General features: G+C 37.7%; 1 protein-coding gene and 2 long non-coding RNA genes across 4 annotated transcripts in view; 1 reads left to right on the top strand and 2 right to left on the bottom strand.

Annotated features, from left to right (window-relative positions):
- Positions 1–27,639, bottom strand: part of fgf13a (fibroblast growth factor 13a) — a 91,911-nt gene that overhangs the window by 58,535 nt on the left and 5,737 nt on the right. The window lies entirely within an intron of this gene.
- Positions 5,716–21,645, top strand: LOC120723831. The gene is made up of 3 exons (XR_005693827.1): positions 5,716–5,729; positions 7,758–7,762; positions 21,489–21,645. It is a non-coding gene; the product is annotated as an uncharacterized LOC120723831 (long non-coding RNA).
- On the bottom strand, positions 9,982–26,129 carry LOC120723830. The gene is made up of 3 exons (XR_005693826.1): positions 26,119–26,129; positions 22,934–22,936; positions 9,982–10,093 (listed from the first exon to the last, which is right to left on the bottom strand). It is a non-coding gene; the product is annotated as an uncharacterized LOC120723830 (long non-coding RNA).

Here is a 27,639-nt window from a genome sequence, read left to right as displayed (position 1 = left end):
AAAGTAATTAATTACTTAGTTACTTAGTTACTTTTAAAAAACACGATTTACAACCTGAATAGGTGATAAAGCGATAGATCTTTCAGCCCAATTCTACTTTTTCTACATAATCCATCATACAAAATGTAATCAAATGGAAAAGTCTCTTTTTTAAACTTGTTTTATCAGTTTTAATCGTTTAACTTTATGCATCAAGCAAACATTTAATTATATGCAACATTCTCTGACTTGAATAAATTAGTTTGACATTTAAACCTATTTTCTACACATTCCAGCACATAAAATAAAATATTTTTTTTTGTGTTTACACTCACTCTTTCAAATAGATGCAAGTAAAACACAGCAGAAAATAAATAAAGTCAAAGACTCAGCGGTCCTGTTGCTCTATTTTCACCTGTAAAGCAGGACTGAGGTAGGCGGAGGTTTACCCTGGTGCAGGTGTGCCGCGGTCAGTTGAAGAATCCGCCAGTTTCTCTGTGAGTTTCCCATTACGTCGTAGCTACTCGGTGCTTGCTTGGAAGTTTAGGGTTTTTTTTCGCTCTAAAAAGAAGTTTTCTTCCCACGCACAACGGACACTAATGTTTTTGTCACTTTTTATGGAATCAAACTCAAAGTAAGGTCAGTACTTCCACGCTTTAAACGCTGCACGCTCATACTCTCTCCCACAATCGATATATGATCCATTGTTGATCTGCACACAGCTGTTGTCACTAACGGCGCACTCGCTTACGTCACTGTCGTGAGACATTCTCGCAAAAAATCACGGTTTTAGTAACGCAGTAACGCAGCATTCCTACGGGAAAGTAACGGTAATCTAATTACCGTTTTTGCAATAGTAATCCCTTACTTTACTCGTTACTTGAAAAAAGTAATCAGATTACAGTAACGGGTTACTTGTAACGCGTTACTGCCCATCTCTGTTCACGATAGTTTTTTAAGTAAACATGCTGTAGATATGAATATGAAGGATAAATAAAACTGGGTAAAATTTGGAGAACATGTGAAGCGGGACAACTTCTACCAAATTAATTTTTTTAAAAGCCCGGGGATCAGTTAATAGCTTCTTTTAGGACAATATCAGGTAATATAGCTAACCCTTTCTGCTATATTAACATGTAATTAACATACTGTCAAATTCTAAATTGACCCAAGAGTCCCAGCTTGCTTGCCCTTGATGCAGGATTACATAAAGGATCCAAAATCCAGACATTCAGAGAGAAGAGATTTAGGAACAGCTAATCCCAAAATCTGAATCATGAAATATATGTGATTGATTTTTGGTGCCTCTGATTCCTCATGGTGTATTTTGGAAGGTTCAGAGGTAGTTTTTTTTAACTCATTTAAAAAAAAAAGATATTTGTTATGTTTTATGAAAAAAACTAAAGCAGTAGACTGCCAAAAAAAAGGGCAAAACAAAGTTCTGTCTCAACTGTCTGATGATCTGAACTGGAACAAATCAGGTTATTCCAGAACAGTATGGTGCAAGAGTAACAGGAGTCCTTAAAATAAGGGAAACTTAATCTTCTATTGGCTTGTATGCTTTGCATTAGTATTTACTCAGTGTCAGTAATTTTCAGATATTTGATATTGTTTTACCCCTAACACTGATCAGCAAAACCAATTTCTATATTTTTTTTTTTTTTGATGAAGATGGTAATTTTTTCAAAATTTATTGTAATATAGAAAATAGATAAAGACTATATGTAATAGATACAGTTATGCTTACCAAGATGGTAAATGTAAAAGGTAAATGTAGAGAATATAATGTACCACTTTGGAAAGTTTGTCCTAGAAATTAGATTATGTATTTGCAGATCCATTAATTTCTCATTGTATTATTAGAATATGAATTGAACTACATATTCCAGTTCTTGTCATGTGACAATTGACAAATCATGTTCATTCGCAGCTGTTACACACCCTCAACCTTTCCTACTACATAAGCCAACATCACAGCTGCTGAACCATCATGTGCTCAACACACTCTCCCAAACACACCCAGCTACATTCTCAAATGTTCAACCAGTAGAAAATGGCACATGGGGACATTTAAAAGTGGTGTTGGTAACAGTCATCAGTCATAGTATTGCCAAAATAGTTCATATGATGTTCAGCATCACCCTAGATGCCATATTCACACAGAAAAAGAATGTTTCTTTTCTGGTGCTTTGCTCCTGTATAACAGTGTCTGCATTTGTGAAATCACAATTATTTGAATTTTTGTCTGTTGTTTTGACACTTTAATAACCGTTTAAAGTAAAACACAGATCCACCTTTTTTTTCCTCTTTTCATCTGTTTTATACCAAGTCTTAGTCCCCAGCATAATACGTCAGTGGGAAATGGTGACTGCCTCACTTTGTCTCCCTGTCTAAATCCTACACAAGCTCTGACGATGGTCTGCCAGCACAGTGAAAAAAAACCTACCTCTTCTGAGGCCTCTGTCACTTTGAAGAAATCAAACTGGAGCTGTAGCACGTAACACCCACGTCACAGCACGACAGCGCCGACAACAATTTCATTCCGGCTGTTTATGGTGAGCTCATTGTCTCTGGTCATCTTGGCTCTCGTGTTTCTCACAGCTGACTGACTCAAATGTGATTGTGTACGTTGAACAAGCCTGCATACCGCAGTTTGCATGGGAGGGAGTATCTGGGAAGTCCATCTGCCCAAAGGGCCTAGGGGCATGTGAAGACTATGCTTGTGTGTGTATTTTTATATTCATGTTTTACCTTTATGAGCCAGGACAGTTACGGAAAGTGAGGACATTCCTGCTATTCCTCTGTTTGAACTATCGAAAGCCCATTTCACAGATAAGTCAGAGTTAGGGCTTTACACATAATACGTTTATGTGTGATAATAAAATGTGCTATATAAGCAAAACTGCCACTGCTAATTGGAGGGCATTTTAACCCATTGTTAGATCGTTGCTAAATAAGAACCTACAGGGGTCTAATATTTACTTGGATGCCAAATCCTTGTGGTGTAGGACTTTACAAGAGAACACATACATCATACTAAGATGTGTATATAGTTCCAAGACATAATCGAGACTCGACAATAGCTAAAATTATTAGCCACCATTTCTTACTGACATCTACTGATATCTTATGCTGGGTACTAAGGCTTGGTACACAGATGGAAAGTATCTAAGTATTTTTTTGAAAGTGACTTTCTATTGGCTGCTAGGGCTTTTTATGTGTTTGTTTGGCAACTGCCTTTCAAAGACCCTCAAAATTCAAGTCGTTCTTTATCTGTGGTGCTCTCTTCATGTTTTTTGATCTTATCATTTGAAGTTATCATATGGTAGTTGATATTGAATATATTTTTCATACAGTCCCCCGCCAAGAATTTTTTTAAAGTGCCTATCTTTTTACAGTTTCCAGGACAACTTCCAAGATGTTTCCGTGAAACGGACTACCTGGTGCATTAAGTTACTGTAGTTTTATGTCACAGCTTGAAAACCTTGTTTTGCATAAAGCTAAATAAAGTTGATTATTTATGGTTCAAAAATATTTTGCCAGTTTAACTATAGAGAGAACTTTTTGGGTGGGTTTCCAAGCAGGTGTGGCAATGTCTCTCTAATTTATCAGCATATCTTGTGTTACAAGGAGGGTGGTTGAATCTAAAACTTTAAAAGAAAGCAAATGTTTGAAATGAAAGACAGTGTGATAAATAAACTATGTCTACAAAGTGCTGCAGCTGAGTGCAGTTCTGGTTCTGACTTCTTACCAGGTTGACATTCTGAGTCTGTGCGTGTGTTTTTGTGTGCGTGTTTGGAAAGGATAGGATGGGCATCAGATGACGCAACAGTACCAGCATTTTATGACTACACAGAAGCCATTACAAAGTTGAAGAGTACAGCGGAGAGAGAGGGGGAGAAAGAGGGATGAGTGTAGGATTTAGCTTCACACCAAGACATAAATTATGCATTCGGGCCATCCAGACATGTAGTTGTGTATCTTTTATGAATGCCTTACAGAGGCAAAGCAAGTTTAGCTAACATTTCAGTGCTACACATTAAGTGAGAGAGAGAGTGAGCGAGAGTGGTAGATGTAAAAGGGGCATTGGGGGGGTATTTTAGCAGTAACGTCTGACACAACCTATGATAAAAGCTGTCATCCGAGAGCAGTGCAGCAAAAAAGGTTCATTCCATCCGTCTTATGTGGGCACTGCACTTGAAGGATTTAAAAAAGTGATACATGGAGTAGAGTTCTCCCACTCTCGCAGTTTGATCCCAAGTGAGCGTTTTACAGGAATTGCATCCAGTCATAAACAAATATGGCAAATTGCACCATCTGTGCAAACTGGATGAGGGGGTTATCATGTTAAGTCCTGCAGATAGTGACCATTAAAAAACAGGACCACTATAAAAGACCACACTTTTTCATCAAGTGTCATCTCCTTTGATCTTAAAGAAAAGATACATGTGTGTCAGCAGGTAGCCAACTATAAGTCCAGGTGTAGTTGTACTGCCAGTAGTAGTAAATATAAGTGGAAAAACTGTGCACATGTGCGCGTCCAATGCTGAGTCAAGCTCCAGGCTAGGTTTACTATCTAGTGTTTACAGAGAGCCTGATCAGAGGGATTACAATTACACAGGAAATGCTTAAGACAGCTGCTTTACTCAGTGTTATCAAGCCACCCACACTCACCATACGCTGACACCTAACAACACGCACAAGTGGTAAATGGAAATCTACACCCTTCCTGGTATTTACGAGCACTTAAAACAGTAACAGGTGACGATCTGGGGTGCTGGTAGATTTATTGACAACATTTCTCCAGGGATTACTGGCATCCGGACATATTAAACAACAGGCAAGTAACATAGCATCAGAAAATACCTTTGTTTTTCAGTCTGTATGTCATACTGCAATTTCTTGTAACTATTAAATTTTAAGGCACTAATAGTGAGCATCATTCACACGTATGTATGAATAGTGTAGACTTAAACAGAGACAAAAAACATGGGTTTTGCCAGTTTGACAGTGTTTACTGGGATTGGAAATGAAGACAGAAATAGCTTAAGCCAAATCAGATCAGTTCTTCTTATACTTATTTATTTATTTATTTTACAGAAACATTTTTTACAGTCACTCCAACTTGTTATATATTTGAACAATGAGAGGCATCTGTCTTAATCTTGCTCATCATTTGCCCTAGGCTAGGTAGCCTACCTAAACACTCTCAAAACACTCGCTTACTAAAATACATCAATTCAGCCCAAAAATCAAATAACTTTTTTTTTTGTTGCTCTATTTAAAATGTGACAATTTGGTTTCTAACAAATGTGGTTCAGCTCAACACCTCCCAAGAAAATCAAATACACTAGATTTAGTCTGATCTGCCTCAAAATAAGCTTTTCTCCAGTGTGACAGAATGAAATAAAACTACATCATAGCAGTTATCCAGCAACTATTTTTAACACAACACAAAAAGCTGCCAGAATATTTAGTGATATCATGTGAGACGAAATGTCAGCTCCAGGGAGGGGAAAGAAAGCACCAGTTGTTGGTCATCTCCATGATGTTAAAGTGCTTCTGTAACTGAAAACCACTGGTTAGCCTGCCACACTTTTCCAGAACATTCTACACTGCAGGGTTTGAGGAATAACTGGTGAGCCTCACCAAAATGCTCCAGCTTCATTTTTTATATGCTTTCATTCATTTCATTCAGACATTCACCCACTGATAGATTCCTGTTGCCTGAATGGATTGCTGAAAATAAAGTACCTGGCCCATGCCTGCATCCTCTTCCTCCTGTAAAGAGAGATTACTGTGTTCTTCCCTCATTAATGGTGCCACAGCTGTTTGATTTTTGTGTATTTAAACAGCCAGCACTGATGAGCAGGCACCAAGGCCACAAAACAGTAAACCTGCTTACAGCATTGCAGATAATTGCTATGACAACATCCACAGTGGATAAGACATAGAGCGGCTGGAATAGAAACAAAGCAAATGTTTGCAATGTTCGATCAAATGAGGCAGTTTTTCCCATGAGATATGGGCTACAGTATGGTCGATACTTGTTTAATGAGGAACTATTGTATCAATTAGGCACTAATTACTCCATTATAGCTCTTGTGACTTTATAGTTGGGTAGTTTGTTAGTGGGATTCATCCAACAATTAATGCCATGGTGCCATGATTCAAATGCTGCTGACACTGTTCACAAGAGCAAAGTGTATATGTTCTTGTCTGTGCTGTTAACTTCACTTTTGTACACTGAACTTAAGTACAAGGCATGTTTGTCAGCTACATCAGCTATACTGTTATAATAATTGTGCGATTGCCATATTTATACAGCAGAGGCTGTTTGCAGCAGTGATGGTATACTTTGATTTCATTTCTTATTTTAGTTACAATATGCTGTATTTTTATATTTTAATTATTTAAATGTCATTTGTATTAAACCTATTCCTAAAATGTTGCCCAGATGTGCAGCTTTCCTATTTAAAAAAAAAAAAAAGAAAAGCATTTTTCTTTAAAATGATGCCACTGATCATATATCATAATTGTCATGTGATGACAATTATGAGCATTCTTGACAGTTTCATAGGTCAGTTTGTACTAACAGTGCTGCCCTTTAGTCCTAACAGAAAGCCAAGTAAAACACTAGAAACAAATGCCACACCACTGCACTAGACCAATGAAAATGGCACTGAGAAAGATTCTTGATGCAGCATCCCTTCCCTCATGTTATTATAGTTGTATTGCCACAGCTACAGGCCAGATGTCATATTCAGCTGAGATGAAGAGATACTAAGAATAAACCCAGTATGCTCGGTGCTTGATAATAATATTAAAATCAAAAACACACTCACACGCATCAGGAGTGCAGGATTTGAAATTACGCACCACGGCAAACTATCACAGTGATCAGTAAAGCTACAGATTTTGTTTTGAATCACACCCAAAATTTGACTGCATCCATGACAATTTACGCAGATCATTGAAAGTCATTATCAGCTCCAGCTCCTGCGCTATCAGTGTCTGTCTTTCTAAAGACATCTAGCTCAGTCTTCATGGTAGCATACAAAGGTATTGTGAAATAAATGGTTTAGATTTTCTTTATTATGCTGTGTAACTGCTAATAAGGATGGTTTTCAAAGCAGTAACCAAATAATGTAAACTATGTATTTTGAGGAAATGATTTTGATTCTTTGAGTAAAAAAATGAAAAAAGTGCCAGTCACACCTAATTTATCTGAAATATACTTAATGAGGCTCTACATGTGCTTATACTGCATTTCTACTATAGCTGCAGTGATAGAGCTATACGTTTTTTTTGTTATTGGGTATACTTGTGTTGTTTTTGTACAATAGTAAATTAAATATTTGTAAGTTTTAGGCTGTTATTAGGACACAAGAAGACATCTGATGACATTTTATACTCTACAATATTATGATTGTTCTATTTTCAGCCTTATGTTCATTTCTCTGTGTTTCAAAGCCTCTCTAAGACAACCATAATCCTATATATTTATGCAGCCTGTATTCCTGATAACAAGTTAACCAAAAATGCAAGATCAGTGGAGCACTTCTTCTATATATTAATAATACAGCCAACAATTAAGAGCATAATTTCTCTGTAATTTAATTAAATTTCAATGTATTTTAATTTACATTAGAATGTAATTGTATTTGCCTAAAAGCTACATGTAGTGTGCCTACCCACTTCATGGTAGGGACTTCATGTTCTGCTTTACCAACTTACAAAAAAATAAATACTATCAAAATTTGCAGGCCTTATAATAGTATAGGTAACATTATAATGATAGAGCTAAAGTTAAGCTACTGGCGCACACCCCAAACACCCCAGTGCACTCACAGTGTGACATAGGGAAATATTGTTTGTTTTTCCACAAAATTACCAAGAAAGTAAACAGTAATTAAAATTACTTCCTGTAAAATACCATGAATTTAGGCACTACTTTAAATGAGTTTTGGACTTCCTAAATATAATCATAAAGTATTTTTTCTTCTTTCCTATAAAATACATGAAGTTATGCCCTAGTTATACATGTAAAATTACTTACGCACTAACTAAAATTCTCCATGCAATTCTTAAAGTTATTTACATAATAATTTGTGTTTCTTTTCCTGTAAAATAATGGAAGTTATGAACTACCTAAAATTACTTATTAATGATTTCTTTGTTTCCTGTCTAAACCTGGCGTGTTGACCTTGATGAAGGCCACAGGCTGAAACGCGTTGGTCAATTATTAAAGTTGTTCATCTTCCCTCAAGTGTTACTGGAGTTCCTGCATTGTAAACCTGGCGTGTTACCCAATTGTTATAGTGTACCTGTTTTTCAGTATTTGCAGGAAAATGTGATATAATATAAATATAATAGCGTTTAATTACAGGAGGACCCTTAGTCATTAGTTGTATTATAAAGTATCACTATTTTTTTTCATTATGATACATAAGATATTTGGAAACTTTAGACTTCAGCAATGCTGCAGAAAATAAGTTTAAATCCCTTTAGACACATTACATACAGTTAGACCCTAACAGAACAGCATTTTAGATGCTTTCTGATTCCACAACTTATCAACAGGATTTTTAAACAAGGGTAAAAAGACCAGGTGCTCTTTTTAAATACAATAGCTGTCTGCCAGCAATCTGGAGTCATGGATCCGTCAGATTGTTTTGAGTACAGGTTTTCCTTAAACTGTTGTATCCTGCTGTTTCCTATCTGATGTTGATAAGGGCTCTGACATAAAGTCACAGCCCTGATTAATGTCAGAGCAGCAGACCTAATCCAGCAAACATGAACATGCTACCACTGGCATCAGTACTGAGGCGCTTACAACGGTACACATCATTCTCACAGACTTACAACTGATGCTTTCCCCACAGTCTATCAGGTCTAACCCTAATGCAGACTGGATATGCCTTTGTCCTTCATGTGACCTAACCACAAACACTCGCATTATGGCTTGACACTATAAATCCCAGAGGGACTCTGGTTCAGTACATAAAGCACCTTTGCTCCAGCACAATTCCCTTAATTGAACTTTTTCATGTTACTCTGATTACCATGATATGTCAAAAAGCTATTAGGGTAAAGTAGCCATTGCACACACTCAGCTTTTACTTTACTTCTAATTCTATCTAGTATGAACTGTCAGTCGCTGTGTCTTTAAACTGTAAAAAAAAAATGCATGTATGACATGTAGCATATAGCACAGTAAAATTTGGCAGCAAAGTTGAGTGATAATGGTTAGGAACTCCAATCACTAAAGTGAGCAGCAGTGCTTTTCCGTGACCTTTCTTGCTGCTAGCTTGATTTTCACCAGCCACAGAGGATTGTGTATAAAAGGGAAGAAATGATGAAAGATCTCTTTCAGGGTAGAGGCGATCTAATTTGAAAGAGGCCGACAGATGCAGAGTAGTATAGTCACAGACTATACGCATACTACAGCTTAAGACACAACAACCGGCTAATATGTATATGGACTATAAAAAGACACACAGATTGCTCTTATGGGAAAAACGTTTGACGGTTATGTACATATACAATAATTTGGAAGGTGATCATTGTATAATAATGTTCAATAGTCACCTTACTTTTCAATTTAAATACCAACAGTAGATTCAGATTTTAAGAGCATACTTACATTTTTCGTAAGCAGATGATTGTTGGTAATAAAAAAACGAAAGAAATATAGAATAAGCAGCCTCTGTGAACCCGATGACCTGACTACCTTCTTGAAAATTTATAGAACCCTACTTCTGCACCTCTCCACCTGTCACACGTCGGTACCTTCAGAGCTCATCCACAAATACTAATACTTCAAATACTTTAGCAGTAATCAGCACCACATCCACAATCATTCTCTTCATTCTTGGCCTGCCTTCAGCCTACTCAGTGACCTGCCCCCTGACCTCCGCCATAAACAGGTGTGATGACAGGCTGTAGGAGCAAAGCTGTGAACATGGCACAAAGTTAAACGCATGACGACAGCTTAGCAACCAGTGAGTGTTTTAACCCTGGAGAACCCATGCGGTCAGATCCGACCCCATTGGTTTACTAGGGAAACCATGGGGTCAAATTTGACCCCATGGGTTCTCCAGGGTTAAAATAACTCGTGTTTTTGGCCCAGCAAAATAACTTGATAATACTTTAACTAAAACGTACTGTGGACTGTTGCACTTAGACTTTTAAGAGAAACATTTAGGAAAATGCTGATTACTGCAGTTTGAAACCTGACTTTATTTTAATCACCGTCACTGATGAGTAATTCGAAATACCTCAATGATGTCATACTTTGAGACCAGCATATGTGTCACATGTGGTCAAACATTTGTAGATCCTTTAATGGATTACGATCTGCGACATTAATAATTGCAAATGCCTCGCCAAACTTAAACTTCTCTGCGAGAAGTGTAACTTCTGCAGGACACGAGTGAGTAATAGGTTTTACTGCTGTGCCAACTGGGGTCCTAAAAGCCATAATCATTTTATTATTATTAATGGAAACACTTTATTTGAATAGAACATTTGGCTCTTACAGTGTAGTAAAAAGCAACTTTACATTTTTATACGCATTCCAGTGTAACTGTAGATATAACTTTTAGGGCAAATAAAATATTAATTTTCTCTGTCTTTGGCAACAACTGTAAACAGTGAACACACACAGCTCCAAGTGTCCAAAGGATCAGGGGGAATACAGTCCAGAGCAGCCCAGTTTCACAGTATTTTTTTTTTTTAAACTGGTCCCATAGTATTTACTGGTATGAATGAGAATACACACACTGCAGCATATACTGCATGTGTTTGACACAGAGACAGTGGATGCCAATCACCTATTTACAGACAAGCGTGCTGTGTTACCATACTTAGAAAACACATAGAGGAGCCTATAGCCTATATTATGACCTAGATGGGAGAAAGAGGGGCAGTGAGAAGACTTAAACACTCTTCTCTGTCTGCTGTCTCAGTGGAAGTGTAGAATTTTCCTTCTCCGACACACTTAGCAACTTAATGAGGGCTTGTAGATATTGTGCTGTGGAAAAAGTATTTACCCCCTTCCCAATTTTGTACTTTTTTTTGCATATTTGTTACATGTACATGTTTCATACTCAAACAAATTTTATTACTAGACACAGATAATCCAAGTAAATACAATGTGCAGGTTTTAAATTATGATTTCATTTATTAAGAGGAAAAAAAACTGGCTAAACCTACCCGGCCCTGTGTGACCCTGCCCCTCATTGTTAAGTCAATAATCACCTCATCGAGAAATTGCTTAAATAGAACCTGAATGACAAAGTGAAAGCTCTCAAAAAGCAACAAATCATGCCACGAGAAATAAAGTCGGTGACATCTATCAGTCAGGAAAGGGTTACAAATCTATTTCTACAGCTTTGGGACTACAGCAAACCATCAAGAGAGCTATTTTACACAAATGGATAAAACTTGGAACAGTGGTGAACCTTCCCAGGAGTGGCCAGCCTACTAAATGTTCTCCAAGAGCACTGACAAGTCATCCGGGAGATCGCAAAGATCCCACAACATCTAAAGAAATGCAATCCTCACGTGTTTCAATTAAGCTTCGTGCTCATGAGTCAACATAACAAACAGACAAAAATGGCATCCACAGGAAAGTTTCAAGGTAAAGACCATTGATGATCAACAAAATAAACATTGAAGTTTTTGAAAGGTTTACATCCTATTACATCTGGAGTAAAGCTAATACAGCATTTTAAAAAAGAGAGCATCATACCAACAGTCAAACATAGTAGTGCTGCTTTGATGGTCCAGGGCTGCTTTACACTTGAGTTTCAGTTTGTGTTTTTGTATGTGTTTCCTTATACACGTGTGAGAAACAGAGCGGCACGTTCATCCCCCTTCAGCTGTCATCGCCACCATGACTACCTTACCAGTCACACAAGCCACAGGCCAAAAGCCTACTCATTAAAGTTAACTGGCTAACACGTGAGCCAGTGATTTAACAAAATGAAGGGCTTCACAGGAAACTGCTTGCTGCACTCAGCTCTTTTATGAAATGGGCTGAGCTGTACAAATTTCTGAGTAGCGGGGGTGATAACTGTCATAAAACGTAAAGGCAAAGTCCTCTGGAAGAACTTTTGCTTTGTAAAGTTAAAATGACCAGTGTGAGCTTAAATGGCCTGAGTAACTGGGATGGTCTGATCTGGTGTAATCTGGGCCGGGTTGTTCTGGGTCTGTCTGTTGACTGTCCCCTGCTCAGCTCTGCCAGTCTGTACCCAGAGGGCCTGTTATTTTGGGAGCTCAGCTGAGAAGAGATGACAACATCATGGACTGCTTAAGCTGCTTACATTTCCTCAAGCACTCCCAATGCACCCTGGGATCTACACTCTTGTGTTGCTACACTTACTGTTGCTCCACAAGCATTGAGTGTATGTGAGCAGGCACTGTGTTGCATTCTCAACCAAAAACCGTTCAAATCTTAACAGTTACACAGGAAGAAAAGTCCTGTTAAAAGTGATAAAGAATGATGTCACAGAGAAACATGTTGGAAGACCAAGCAATATGCAAGACATAAGAATAAGTAAAGTTTAGGATGGAAGAGACTGAAGACAGGTGGGGTTGAAGTGACGCAGAAGTGGTATGATGTAAGGTGTGCATTTGTGTTTGTAAAGGAGTTACAGATATCAGACATAGATTAGCAATGAACGAGAGCTTAAGTTATCCATGATTTAGGAGCTTTTTTCCATAAGATGTGCAGGATTTACTATAAATGATTTCAATTAATTTACATTTTTGTATTATTAATGAAGAACTCTTATTAGATGCTTATTGCAGACTGCTTATTGGATGAACCCTAGCTGATAAGGTCTTTACTATGTAATCAAGAATCCTGTAGCTTTAAGCAATTTTATGTGATTTGTATGTAATGACTCTTATACAGCACGACTGCTCTCGTTTGGGTAAAATCTGTATAAGTACTGTTTTTGATATCCTATGGGCTAGACAGAGGGGAGGTAATAGGTAAACGGGGTTCAGGCCATGAACTGTCAGAGAGCTGATATTTTAACAGCAAACATAATTCCTGTGTGCCTGGCTCAGGACTTCTCAGCTATCATTGCTCACCCTGCACTCAAACATCCAGCTCTCATCCAACGGCACAGACAAACCACCATAAAACTTCTGGCCCGGGATATTACAAGCTCATTGGCCTGGAGAGTGACATAAAATTTAATGACATGCAGTGTAAGTGTCGCTGAGGAAAGAAGAGGAGGAGTTAAACAGTATGTTACACAGAGTTCAGTGTTAACAGAGTAAGTTGGAGTGGCAGGAATAGAAGGGGAAAGAGACAGGCAAAAGGATTTAAACCTACATGTGACAAAAGCAGTCTACAAGTGCATCACTTTAATTTTAGACTGGGCTTAAGAGTTTTAAATATTTATTGAAACCTACTTGTTTTACAGTGGGGGTTTTTAAAGGTCCATATTACTTAGCTAAAATGAGATCTACTGTGTTTTTTGTTTGTTTGGGGTTTTTTTTTTTCTTTAAATAGTTTTTATTTCAGTTCTGGAAAGTAACCGCCATTTCTAAGTTGCAGCATTACTGTACAATAGATGCAGACCTTTATTTACAATTATCTCTGTATTAGGGTGGCATGATGGTTCAGTGGCTGACACTGTCAGCTCACAAAAATAAGGTCCTAAATTTGAAGCCAGTTTGGATGTTTTCCCTGTGTCTGTGTCGACTCTCTTGCGGTTCTCTGGCTTTCTCCCACAATCCAAAGACATATACGGGGCTAGGTTAGGGAGCCTACATTTCTTATAGGTGTGAGTGTAGATGGTTGTCCGTCTCTATGTGTTAGCCCTGCAGACTGGCGACATGTCCACTTCTGAAGACTATCATCAGAATACAAGTAAATGAGGCAGTCAACCCTACTCAAACTCAAGGCTTGATTTTACCTGTGTGTCTTACATGTGTTTAATCCTGATCAGTTTGTGAATACTGTAGGTATGAATGTTTTTTATGCTTGTTAATTTCCCTAGGTGCAAAGGGTTAAATTGGAGGGCAGATAGATGGCAAGATCAGTCACAGATTATCTGTCCAGACATTCATCACCAATCAGACTGCTGCTGGTGCAGACAGCTTCCTACTCCACGGCATGCTTCAAAGTAGGAGAGACAGAAAGCGAGAAAGCCTCCAGCTAGAAGAGTCACACGAAGTAACCTCACAAGACCGCATACATGGGCCTCTAGCATGCAAACTTTGAGCATACTTATATTAGCAGTCACGCAGCTTGTACAGAAAGGGTAAACCACCATATGGTGCTACTCACATGCAAACATAATTTAATCTTGTGCCTTATGTTGGTTTTCTTCTGCATTCCTTCATAACTACGTTTATAATTTACTGCTTTTAAACTGGAACTCATTTCAAAAAGTCTGTTTCTCACCCTGTGCTGCTTGGCTTCATTTCTGGGAAACTGAGAAATGATGCTGTGCCTAGATTATTTTGCATGTTTACAAACTGTCACTTAATTGATGCTAAAATATTCACACTACACAACATGCATTGATATAATATGCATACAGGCATTGACAGAATCTCCTCATATGATTATGGAGTCTGACATGCACGCTGCCCCACGGTATTCTCTGTAATGTCTGCAAACCAAGCTTAAATTACTTGTCTTGCTCCAAGTTGTGTATTAGATGACATGAAGGAACATGAGACCTCTCAACAGTCTCAACATTGCTCAGATACAGCAGATGGTGAAGTAATTATTTCTATACTGGCTTACACAACCTCTGCCTCCAAGGGTTTGCTTTTACATACTCTGAAGTAAGGGTTCAATCTCTAAGCTTTCAAAATAAAAGCTGGAACCTCAGTTTTCACCATCCCCATCTGTAGGAAATAAACTTGGTGTGCACACAGGCCAATAAACTATAACAAAAGCTGACAAAAATTTATTGTATCTGGCCATGATCAGTGTTCTTAACAGCTCCCTGCAGACTTGTAAGTTGGCAGGATGCAGTTTCACCTTTATGAAAAACTGCAAACAAAGCAACATTCAGTGTATTAAATTCAAAGTTCAAAGTGTGAACAAAATTATAAAAACATACACTGCTTTAATGAATGTCTGCCATTGTCGGGTCATTTTTCTTCCACCTTTCTGTTTTCCGTGCCTCTTCAATCAGTAGACAGGGTGCCATGACACAACTACTTATTAGTAAGAAGCAGTGGGCAGGCAGAGATCGCTTTGCAAAGACAAACAACTTAATTAGTGGCGGCACAGCTTTAATAAGTTCAGCTCAAAATAGTTTGGAAAAGCTGGTGAAAAAACAGCACTGTAATTATGACTGTGCTTTGATTCCCAATTTATAGGGGAGGCCACAATTACTGTGTTTGTGGAGCTTTCAGTGTATTGTTGGTATTCTCCTGAATGTGTGGTCAACAAGTGTGTGTGATGTAAGAACTCACTGTTAAGAAGTTTTCAGTTATGTGAAGCTCATCTGTCTGGGAAAAGCCAGAACAAGCCTGCAAATGTAAAGTCCTTTCCACAAAGAACACTTGGCGTTTATCTTCTTCAGTGTGCAAGACTAAAGTTAGAATTGTGGTCCTCAATTTAATCCCGGTAAAGTCTACAACGTAGTCGTCTACGTCATTTTTTGCACTGCATTACGCTCGTGTGCTCGTGTATCTGCCCTGCTCTGCCAGCACGAGAGAAACTGAGCTGATCATGTTGAAATTGGAGCTAATAAATAATGAACAACTGAAATGCAGGAAAAAAAGGACTTCAGAACAGACTGAATCTATACATAGATTGTATGAAGCATGAAAATGAGAAAACATACTCTACATTGGGAGAACATTTCATATTGCATTAGCATTATCAGCAAGCTAAATACAATAGCAGCCTATTGGATTTTAATAGAGGTACCCCAGCCATGTGATAATTAATCCACTGCACTGTGTTTACGCTGCATAATACTACCATGTCTCATGTTGCACGTCATGCTACAGTGTAGTATAAGCATGCGTGTGCATTTCTGTGTGCACACATTCCATCTGTAAGGTGTATTGAAAGAATTTTGCTTTGCCTTCAGTACACACTCAGCTTTTTATCTGTCTAAAAATGTGCTACAAAGAAGAGCAAATAGAGAGATGATTAAATAAAATACTTCTGCACTGCTACACAGCTGCTCACACATGCAAATACATACGCATCCCACTAGGGTTTTTAGTCTTATTCAGAGCAGGATGAGAAGTGCCGGAGCAGCAGTCATCAACTGCACAACGATAAATTCCACTTTTTTCATCATTCAACTCTCTCTTCGGTATAAACTGTGGATCGCTAGGGCCAGGTTTAGGCAGGGCAAATTTGCACCGCTTCCTTTATTCAATTTGTGCTACCAATCTGTGGGTAATTTGTGCTTTATTATTAAGGTAATGGCTAATTACTCAATAAGGGACTGGGACTCCCTTCCAACATTGCAGTTCAGTGGCAAGAGAAAGATTATAAAGGTTCAAAAGTCTTTATAAACATTACAGTTTATAAGCAAATAAATAAATAAATATGTGGAAAAAAATCATATCATTTCAGGAGATAAAGTTGCATTATTGGATTATGAAGGTAAGTTGTGTCATTGAGATTTTTAAGCTAAGTTTCTCTTACTGTGTATTTTGGGTACAGTATACACAACTCTGCAAAACAACATGGTTCTATTAAATTTAATGAAAAAACTGCTGAGCTAAGTTGCCTGTCACAGCGATTAGCATGTTGGATTGGACTCTGGCAGGGGTCAGGTCACTTGATGCAGCAGGGTTGGTGGTTATTACAGAGTAGGCAGCTTGATTAGCCTGCAGGGTAAAGACCAGATACTTCCAAGTATGTGTTTGTGCTTGTGTTTGTGTGTGTGTATGCGTGTGCGTGCATGCACGTGTGTAAATGTGGATTGTATGAGTAGGTGGGTACTATTGTTTTGCCAAGGCCAAGACAGGATGGCAACCCAGAGCCAAAGACAAGAAACCGGTAGAGCAACTCAACAACAAAACTGAGCAGCCATCTGTGCCTCTGAGCTTTGAAGCATAAATTGTTGAGAATCAACCCACCCACTCACACAAGCACAACCTATACACGTCTATACTATGTAAAATTACATAACATATTCATCAGAGAGAAACTGTGGATTTGTAGAGCATGTTGTGTGCATCATGCCTGAACATTTCCCAATTTGTGAGGGAACAAAATCATAATGTAAGACCCATGAATGAACAAAAGAGTTAATAGATTCAGCTGAAAACCATTTTTACAGTTGCTACTATAATTAAACATTTGCTTTGTCAATGCATTACAGCCCTGTACATCTGTAACAAAAAACATACATGTTCATTAACAGAAAGTCCTTATATTTCATTCAACAATAACTGCCAACAGTTATGTTTTTGTTTTGTTTTGTTTTTAAGATTAAAAAAAGCAAGAAACAATAATAATGGCAGTCATTTTTAGTGACCTGACAGACAAAAATATTACTTTTATATTATTTTTTGGTTTTCTAGTGTCTCACAGCTGAGAAGCCATGCAAGTGCTTTTTTTAATGGGTGTGATGATTTTAGCGAAAGTGTGAGGACTGCCTCCACACAGTGTTAACAACACATTCTGTTCCTCCTACCAAATAAGCCCACAGGGTTCAAGTACAGTCTCTGAACAGACACACCAACATACACAATGCATCAAATCAGAAGCATGGGAGACAATCAGATTTATTTATATCGTTCACAAGGCTCATCTCAGCACTTGATACCAAAAGACAGAATGAAATGTATAAATCACTTTTTTTAAGTGATTTGTTTGTTTTTACTGGTAGCATGATGTAATCCTGTGGAACTAGGATCATGTGTGAATCTACAAATGTTCTTGTTTCTCAATATTTCCATCCACGGTAGACCTCAAAAGTTTTACCAATTTTGCTTTCAGCGCTGACTTAATTTTTCGTGGCATAGATTCATCCACAGATTCATCCATAGGTGCTGATGGAAACATTCCTCAGAAATTTTTGTCCATATTGACATGAAAACATGACACATTTGCTCTAAATCTGTCTGCTGTGCACTCATGATGCAAATCTCCCATTCCATGACATCCCAGAGGTGTACCACTGGATTGAGATTTTGTAACTGTGGGGAGCCATTGGAGTACACTGATTTTAATGTCATGAAATTGTTACACTGTGGTCATAAAGGGACGGACATGGTCAGCAACAATACTCAGGTAGGCTGTCAAATTTAAACAGTGCTCAAACTGGTAATAAGGAATCCAAAGTGTACCAAGAAAATATTCTCCAAACCATTTTATCATCGCCGTGAGCATAACCCACTGATACAAGGCAGAACTAATTCAGATTCAATATGGTGCGCGAAAAGGGATGCTCTTCTGCACACCTTGGTTGTAACAGATGGTTATTTGAGTTGCTGTTGACTTCCTACAGTCTTAAAGCAGTCTGTTCATTCTCCTCTGTCATCAACAAGCCATTTTTGCCTAGAGAACTTCCGTCACTGGATATTTTTTGTCTTTTTTGCACCATCTTCTGTAATCCTTAGAAATGTTCGTGTGGAAAATTCCCAGTAGATGAGCAGTTTCTGAAATTCTCAGAGTAGCTCATCTGGCACCAACAACCACGCCCATTAAGTCATTTAAAGTCACTTAAATCACCTTTATTTCCCATGCTGATGCTTTTTTTTTCCAGCAGGTTGTCTTTACCGGAAAAGCTCAGAGTTACTGCCATGCGATTTGCAGATTAGATATTTGTGTTAACAAATGGTTGAACAGTTGTGCCGAATAAAGTAACCGTGAGAGAGTATGTGAATGTTTTCATGTCCTCTGAATGCATTTTTTTTTATCATCAGCAATTTTTATTTCATTTTAAACTTCAATAACAGAACTGAAAAAATAAATACATAAATAAATAATTTAAAAAAAAATAAAAATACAAAGAGAGATTATCCTATTCTTTCTTCGCACACCAATCCCCACACCACCACTCTCTCATTACGCCTCTGTCCATCAAGTTACAGAAAGACAGCTTGTAAAGGGGGACCAAATACAATCATATTGATGCAATTTATCTAATAAACCATAATTCACTTTTTCGTAAGATGCCAACTCTCTGAATGCATTTTTGTCTTCTCTTTTTTTTTAGCGATGCTAGCACTAGAGCTGATATTTGAGTATTGATCATTTTAATCATTATTAGTATTAGAGTTCAAGGGGATTTCTTCCAATTTTTTATTTTGTCCAAATCTAGATTTCAACGTATAAAGAAATCTGTAAAATTGGAACCTGTGAAAGTCTCCTATTTTATACCTTATTTGTCAGCTAATTTTGTGTAACACATAGATGGAAGATAATGTTTTCTTTTAAAATGCACATATAGTGAACAAAGCAAAGATTTATTTAGCAAAAGTATCAATAGATGTAAAATTCCTCTTCAGAAAAAGTAAGCACATCCTCAGCTTTTGAAGCCAGTTCAGCCTCATCCACCAGGAAATGGTCCTTTTGAAAAGGTTTGCTACTCTTCCTTCCAAAATGTTTTCAGTTCAGTTTAAGATGTTTGAGCTTTTGCTTGCATGTGCTGCTCTCTTTCAAATATCCTACAGTTCAGCAGAATTCAGATCTTTGACTACCCATTCCATAACTCTTCATTTCTTCTTCTTGAGCCATCCCTGGGTGGATTTGCTAGTGGTGCTTAGGATCAAAGGTATACTTACAGTTTAAGCACTTTTTTGATATGATGTGAAATTCACAGTTAAATCACATAATGTTCCCCAGTCGCCAAGTCAGCAAAGCAACTCCAAATACTACCATTTCAAAGCAACTATGTCACTGATTCATCTGTCCAGAGCACATTCTTATTGTAAATAATTTTTCCTGTTTGTAAAACCTCTTTACAATTAAAGATGTATCCAATTTGACACCATCAGTTGTGACAACTGCCTACAGATGAGATGCCATTTTTGAGTTATGGCAGACTTTTTTCATCAAAATGTATGTTCTTGTATTTATACAAGTTGGCAGTCGTGTGAAACACTAATAATCTCGCGAGCATCCACAACCAGTTTTTTCCCTGAAGTTCTCGTGGAGCAGCTTAGGTCTTGGTAGATGACATCACACACTTTAACAGCACAAAAAACACTTGATGACATGGAGTTAAATAAGTCTCCCTAATCATTAGCACCTACTCTGAATCCTGTGACACTAACATTTCTATATTTGAATAATATAGAATAAAGAATGATGTAGACTACTCTTACTTTTCCATGAAAAACATCAGCTTTTTCTCTCATTGAAATTCTAATTGATTCTGTGTCACATTTTCAGGTAATTTTTTTTAAATGTTTACTTGCTCAAATGTGTCTGAAAAGCCAACAGTCTTCTACCCAGGCTGTATATTGATCTGTATGTGCATAGTACAATACACAGAATACTATCACACACTGTTCCAAAAAATAGTAATGTCGAATGATTTTACTGTGTATTTTACAGATGTGTACTGTTTTTCTAGAATATCATTACATTTACATAAGTAGACTGTGATCTGACACGTCAAATGTAAAATAACATAACATCACTGTAAATGTAATAAAACACAATTTACTTGTTTGTTAAATATATTTTGTTGTACATATGCATATTTAGATCGTAAAAATACATCCAGAAATGTCTCCCATCATGCCTTGGGACATGTGCTGCTGTTTAGATGTTCTTGTTTTATTGTTTATGGTTACTTTAAACTGATATCTTGAATGTTGTGTTTACGCCGTGGTGCAGCGTCACTGACAGTTGTTGTTTTGTAGAGAGAGTGCTGTACCATGAGTGACTTCTGTTGTGCTGTTGTTGAACCTTGAGGCATATGGTAGCACCACAAGTGTTTTATTAAAGAGCTCCCCCTACCAGCTTGGGGTTAAATAACAAGCTCAATCTCTCTCCGTGAGCTTCTTTGTTTAGGTTTCTCTGCATGCTACAATGTAAAACATTGCACGGACACGCTGTGCTAATTATATATTTTGAAAAAGAAATGTAGAGGTAGGAATTGCAATTAATATAAATAACATGACGCTAAGCATCGGCCAATGAATGTGAACTAACAACAAGGTCGCGGGTATGGCTGCGACCGTAGGAAAAAACCCTAATATGCAGGTATTTTACTGCATTTTACAGTAATGTTCTGTTCTTCTAGAATATCATTAAAGTTACCTAAATAGACTTTGACTTCACATTTTGAATGTAAATTAACGTTAAATCACTGTAATGTAATACAACATAATTGTCATGATTATTAAATGTATCTGTCTGTACATATGCATATTTAGATTGTTAAAATACATTCACAAATGTATCCTGATCTCACAAATATCTGTCCGTTATCTGAAAGATTGAACTGTTGAATTCAAATGTAATTCTATGGAAAAGTATATAACATGATCCCTATAAGCTTGTGTTACATCACATAAGTATTATTATCGCTGCTAGCTAGGCCGTTCGTGGCTCAAGAGTTGGCAGTTCACCTTGTGATCAGAAGATTGCCGGTTCGTGCCCCGGCTCGGACACTCTCCGTCGTTGTGTCCGTGGTCAAGACTCTTCACCTACCGCCTACTAGTGATAGCCAAAGGGTCCGATGGTGCGATATGGCAGCCTCGCCTCTGTCAGTCTGTCCCAGGGCATGCAATCAATTATTATTTAAACCAACTGTTAACTGTATATTTCTGTACATTTACGTATTATGATTCATATTTCCACATTCAGTGACCTTGTTTATGGGTAATTTCATTGTTTGATCGCGTAAAAATGTTCCTAATTTAATGTCTAAAAGTACTTGGAAAAGGCAGAATCCCATGTCAAATTAAGCGCAACAAACTCTATTTTCATTACTGAAAATAACCGTATTTTTATGGGACAGTTATTTTCTGTTATTTTACGGTCGTATTTTTGGCGCCCCAGCTGCCGGAATATTACCGTTTTTTTTAAGATGTTTTTTTTTTTTTTCCTATTTATAGATGGTTTCATTGTTTAATTACATTAACATGTTCCTGATTTAATGTTTAGCGGCACTTGAAAAAGGCGAGATCCCATGTCAAATTAGCGCAACTAATTGTATTTTCATTACTGGAAATAACCGTATTTTTATGGGACAGTTATTTTCTGTTATTTCACGGTCGTATTTTGGCGCCCCAGCTGCCGGAATATTACCGTTGTTTTAGGATGTTTTTTTTAACAGTGCAATACAAACATGAAAGAAAATCACATTAAATCTACATCATAAACTGACGCCAGATGCTGTCAATTCTGATTTACAGAGTATAGCCAAACAGAGAAAGCCCTGCAAAATCCTAAGATAACTCTGGCAGACCAGACATAAAAAGCATTAACACACACATACACACTTGTACCATGTGAAAACAAGAGCTATTTCTGACTCTGCTGTTTGGGGATTTCAGTTTATTTCCTGCTCTGTCAAACATGTTCTAAATGTTGGTGCGAGAGTCACGTCTTTGTTCTATAAGACCAGGGGAAACAAGTGACCACTTGATTACACAGCACAGCAAACACATGACATAAAGGTCAGGAACACAAAGGAGTGGGTACACAACTGCAGAGCATTGTGCAGGACGCATTGGTGTTCTCATCGGCTCTTCTGAAACTATACACATCTATTACTGATTAGAAATATAAAATTAAATAAAACTGGAATCAGCTTTATTTTAGGTGACATTGCTACTATAAGATATTGCGCAAGGTCCCCCAGTAACCAAAGGAACTGAAGCAATTTAACATTGTCTTTGTCCTAATTTTCCACTGTAACCTTTAAGCAAAGCTGAAATATTTTGGCATTATTGCACGTAACCTTTTCATCTCGCCTACAGCACTGTTCATCTTCTTTATGCTGGCCAGTTCTGCTGTTATGTATTACTGTTAGATCACTGACTGCCATCTCTCTCTCTCTCTCTCTCTCTCTCTCTCCCGCTGTCTCTCTCTCTTAACTCTCCATCTCTTTTGTCTTTCTCTATCTCAGTGCTGCAGTGTAGGCAGAGACTTGTCTCCTCTAATTACATTGAAAACGATGTGATCATTCAGTACAGAGAATCTCTAATGACATCTGGCAAAACAAAGAAAAAAGTTTTAAGGCAGGAAACTGAATCACACTGCCGCCTGGCTAAATGTCCATTGACTATGAGGTTAACGGTGGGGAAACTGTAGCACCACGCTGTTTGCTTTCAAGCAGTTTTAACCGTTTCCACATTATCAAGTATCCAATCCTAACGCAGCTTGTACAAAAGTTTCTGGTAGGGTAGTACTTAAAGTGCTATGGTTTGTGTCAGGAATGCCTGGAAAAGACTTTGTGTTAAGACTAGCCCTCGTGTTTCCAGTGAGACTTCATGTTACTCTTACAGAATGGATCTCGTTCCCCTTGCTTTCAAATTTCTATCCACCCTTTTCAGCTATTTCACATCATCTCTGTTTTGTTTTGGTTCTTTTTCTGATTAGTAGCTGAGCTGTCCAGTAACATCCCAGGGACATGCGGCCTATGCCTTTAATAAACCCTGAAGAAGATTTCAACTGAACTGAGAAGATGAAAACTATTTTGCATTTGTCTGTCAATGCCAGACTAACTTCAGGGCAGTTTATCGGAAGATGTTCTGGCTGTGGCTGTTTTTCTGGTAAGTACTGGAAAAAATGTTGTGATTCACAATTAAGAGTAAAAGTTGCCCATTAAACTGTAAAGTTTTCCTTCTTATGTTATATGATTTTATCGGGCTATTAGCGTGATGATGATTTCATGCGGAGAGGGCATTCTACCACTCTGGTTGGTCAGTGTTGTGCTAGTTTTAACTGGTTTTCACTATATAATCCTGGGCAACATAATCTATGAAGAGCTCGGGAGCTAAACCTTACATATACTTTTGAATTGTTAGAAGCACTAATAAAATGTTATCCAAATTACAAATTTATTAAAAAAAAAACAATAGGGGGCACTAATTTACTGTTGCCTTTCCCTTTTTCATTTTATAATGAGCTGTGTATCAGCATGCATTTTTCTTTGTCTGGGTCACAGCATGCACGTTTGCAGCGCTGCGTTCAGTGCATCTAAGCAAGCCACCTCGATATCCTCCACCCATGACTGACGACTTCCATGCTTATTGGGGCTTTGTTGCCGTGGCAGCGTCTCATTATGTAAATGATGTCTCCCTGATGAAAAGGAGGCAGGCGCAGCCGTGATGCTCACTGCTCCAGACTGTGTAAAATTGGCTTCAGGGACCAGTGAAGGAGCATTGCTATATTTAGCAGGCATCTTAACAATGTCTTTCTTCTTTATTCTTTCTCACATCTTTGAAACAGAAGGCCCACTCGCATTTAACACTTGTGTCATCTTTTTCACACAGTGAGTACTAAAATATTACTCCAAATGCACATAAAGGCACATTACCAATATTTCAGTGGCTGTGGCATTTACGTCTTCAAGGCTTAATATGTTGTATTTCTAAATTCTTGAAAGTTCTTTCTGTTGAATAGTTTCCTAAGAATGTATTATCCTTCCTTTCTCTGCCATATATCATCACTGTCATGACCCAAGCTCAAAGGGTTTTATTCCAGCCCAATAAAAATGATCCTTTTAATGTTATAGCCAGTTTTTAAAATAGACAAAATATGTGCTGCTATTGAATTAGATGCCAGAAACATATTTTAATAAAGTAGGGTTAGGGATACCAAAAGCTTGGACAAGCTTTCAGCATCAAAGTCTGACTCTTTGAGAAAAAAATTCTTAAGGAAACTGTGTAAATGAATAAATAATTCTTGTTGTAGAATGAAATTGCAAAGGATTTGGAAATTTCATCATCTAGGCGCCATAATATGATTTAAAGATTTCAGAGAAATCTCTGTGCGCAAGGGATCAGGCAGAAAATCAAATACTGAACGCTTGTGATCTTCGGGCCCTTACATGGCACCACATTAAAAACAGATGCTATCTTATAGTAGAAAATACTGTATAAGCTCATGAACACTTTAGATCATACTTCATAAAAAAATGCTTTTATCTTTCTCAATTTAACAATATATTGGATCAGTTAAGTATTACCCTTGTGCTTCCAACACTGATATGTTTTTCTCATAGACATCCAGTGAACTGCTAAGGTAGATCACTGATGCAAGCTGAAGTGTGGCCCTGCCTGTAACTTGCGTGTGAAACAGCTGCAGGACTGGAGGAGAGCAAGAAGCTGGTAATCCTTTTAACTATTCTCTGCACGTTTTGCAGAGGAGATGGTGGTCTGCTGCTTTGGAGTCTTCCGGTTGAATTCACTCTACAGAGACTACAGCCTTGTCCGGCATTAAGAGACTGTCAATCACTAATCTGCATTCTGTTCAAACCTGAGGCAATCATTTGCCCTTACCATAAGCACTCCTGGCCAGTTAGATGCTGTTTCCCAGACCTGCTCAGCCTGTAGATCCTGTTTATTACCACTGGTTCATCCTTATCTTGTCCCTTTCCTACCTCGGCTTAATCCCCTTTATAATTATCATCAACTTTAATTAGTTAATGTGCAGAGCAACTGTTAATCCTGAGCATCATTTCAAATACAGAAACCAAGGTCATGAAACCTTTGAACGTGACATGATGTTAAAGCATTAACAGAAACACTTCAGTGCTGTCACTCTGAGCTGAAAATGTCCCCTTTTGAATTTTTATTTCACAATAACTTTATGTGACACTGTTCCCGTCCCACTAGGCTCCGTGGATGACAGGACACATGGCTTCTATGGTAACCTTGGGATGCTGTAATTGCTTCTGTGACCTCTTTCTGCCCTCAAAACATCCAATTGCTCCTCATTCATTGTCTGTTGTAGTAAGTACAGTATTTACAGTTAAAAATATGTTGCTAAAATGTGCTTAATGTAATTAACAATGTCTATACTTAGAAGCACAAATTGCTCAGCAATAAAAGATCCACTTGGTTCCATATGTTTGGGGATAATTGGAAAGAACATCTGTGGTAAAGCTTCTGCAGAACTGCACGTGTTGCATACCGTCCACAAACTGTATGTGAGCCCAAGGTGGCGTGAAGGCTGTCCACACAAATGAGTCACTCCTGCCACATGCTCAGTTGAACAGATGAACGCTTTCCTTCATCTCAGTCGGGCTAACAGCACTAGATCTGCGCTGAGTCAATTAACAATCAGAGCTGGATTTTCTCACACCTGGCAACAGTATTATATGAGGAGGACATAGTTCTGTTTACCATTTGTCATCTCTAGATGATGAGCATAAAAAAGAAACTAAGCAATGCCATTTAAACATGCTTTCATTATAACAGCAGCGGAAAGGAGAACAGAAAATGATTCAATTTTCTGCTGATTTTATCTTTGTTAAATTTAGCAGATAATAGACCACTGGGAAAAATGTTCTTCTTCCCTCATTGAATCCCTGAGCTAACATGAAGGTGGCTAACCTCAGCTTGGCTTACTGACATGAGCAGCTATAGGAAAGTGTAAGTAGGTCCAATAATCTGAAGCTCACACTTGCGTAAAAGTGGTTTATCTCATACTGTTTAAGTAAGCAAAACACAGCAATCCCAATCTGAAATATTTCTGTTCTTTCCTTACTGAGAGAGATTTTTATTTTGTTATCAGCCAGTTTGACACACACAACCACAATTATGGGGGATTATCTTTAGATGGGATTAACTGCTGTAGCACGGAGTGCATTTCTGAAAGTTAAACTGCAGTAATCCAAAATCCACAGGTAGTGAATAATCCCAAATCTACTGTCAGACTTTTAGTCCACACAATCATTTTTGATGAAATGATTCAAGTGAAGCAATAAGATTACTATCATGAACCATGTTAGCATTAGCAGGCCATAGTCAGATCTGAAGAGGACTTTGGAAAAGAACATGTTGTTGTTGTGTTAAAACGCACTCGTTTTGTGCAGAAGTCAAAAATAGGAAATGGCAAAAAACATTAATTTTGATATTTTATCTGTTCGCGTTCTGTGACAAGGAAGTCAGTAACTTCTTTTTGTGCAGTCCATTTAATTTCCATCTACTGTGCTGGTATAATGGCACTACCTTAATAACTGGAATAAAAACTACCTTGAACATCATAAGAACCCTTTAGATCCCGGATCCTCATACAAATTCTTACTCATCCCAGTTCTTGTGCCAATTCATGCACACCCCATGTACTGTATACTGAGCCTTGTTTTTCATCCCATATATTTACATGAGTTGGTTGTTAGCAAACTGTCAGAATTTTCAGCTCTGGACACATACTTACTCCTGATCCTAATTTGGGGGGATAAAGTTAATTACAAGACCATGTTGAGTAACTTTTATTGGAAGAATTGGAAGTTAATACAATGAACATAATATTCCAAAAAATGTTATTATCATTGTTAAAAAAAAAAAAAAACATGGCCCATTATTTTTGAGATTAGATTAACAGATAATCGCATGCTTGCTAAACAGCTGTGATATTCAGCAAAGAGCATTCATGGCCTTTTTTAAGTAATAAGGATTAATGTCTTTAGCCCCTCTTAGTCACAATATTTATGGAGGAAGCCAAATGACATGTGTAAATTAACAACCAGGTATTTCAAAGTATAAAACTGCAAAGATTAGTTGAAAAATGAA

Source organism: Simochromis diagramma, unplaced genomic scaffold (genome assembly GCF_900408965.1).
Source record: "Simochromis diagramma unplaced genomic scaffold, fSimDia1.1 OVJJ01000685.1, whole genome shotgun sequence".
NCBI classification, from domain to species: Eukaryota; Metazoa; Chordata; class Actinopteri; order Cichliformes; family Cichlidae; genus Simochromis; species Simochromis diagramma.
This window is presented reverse-complemented; position numbering and strand designations above follow the sequence as displayed.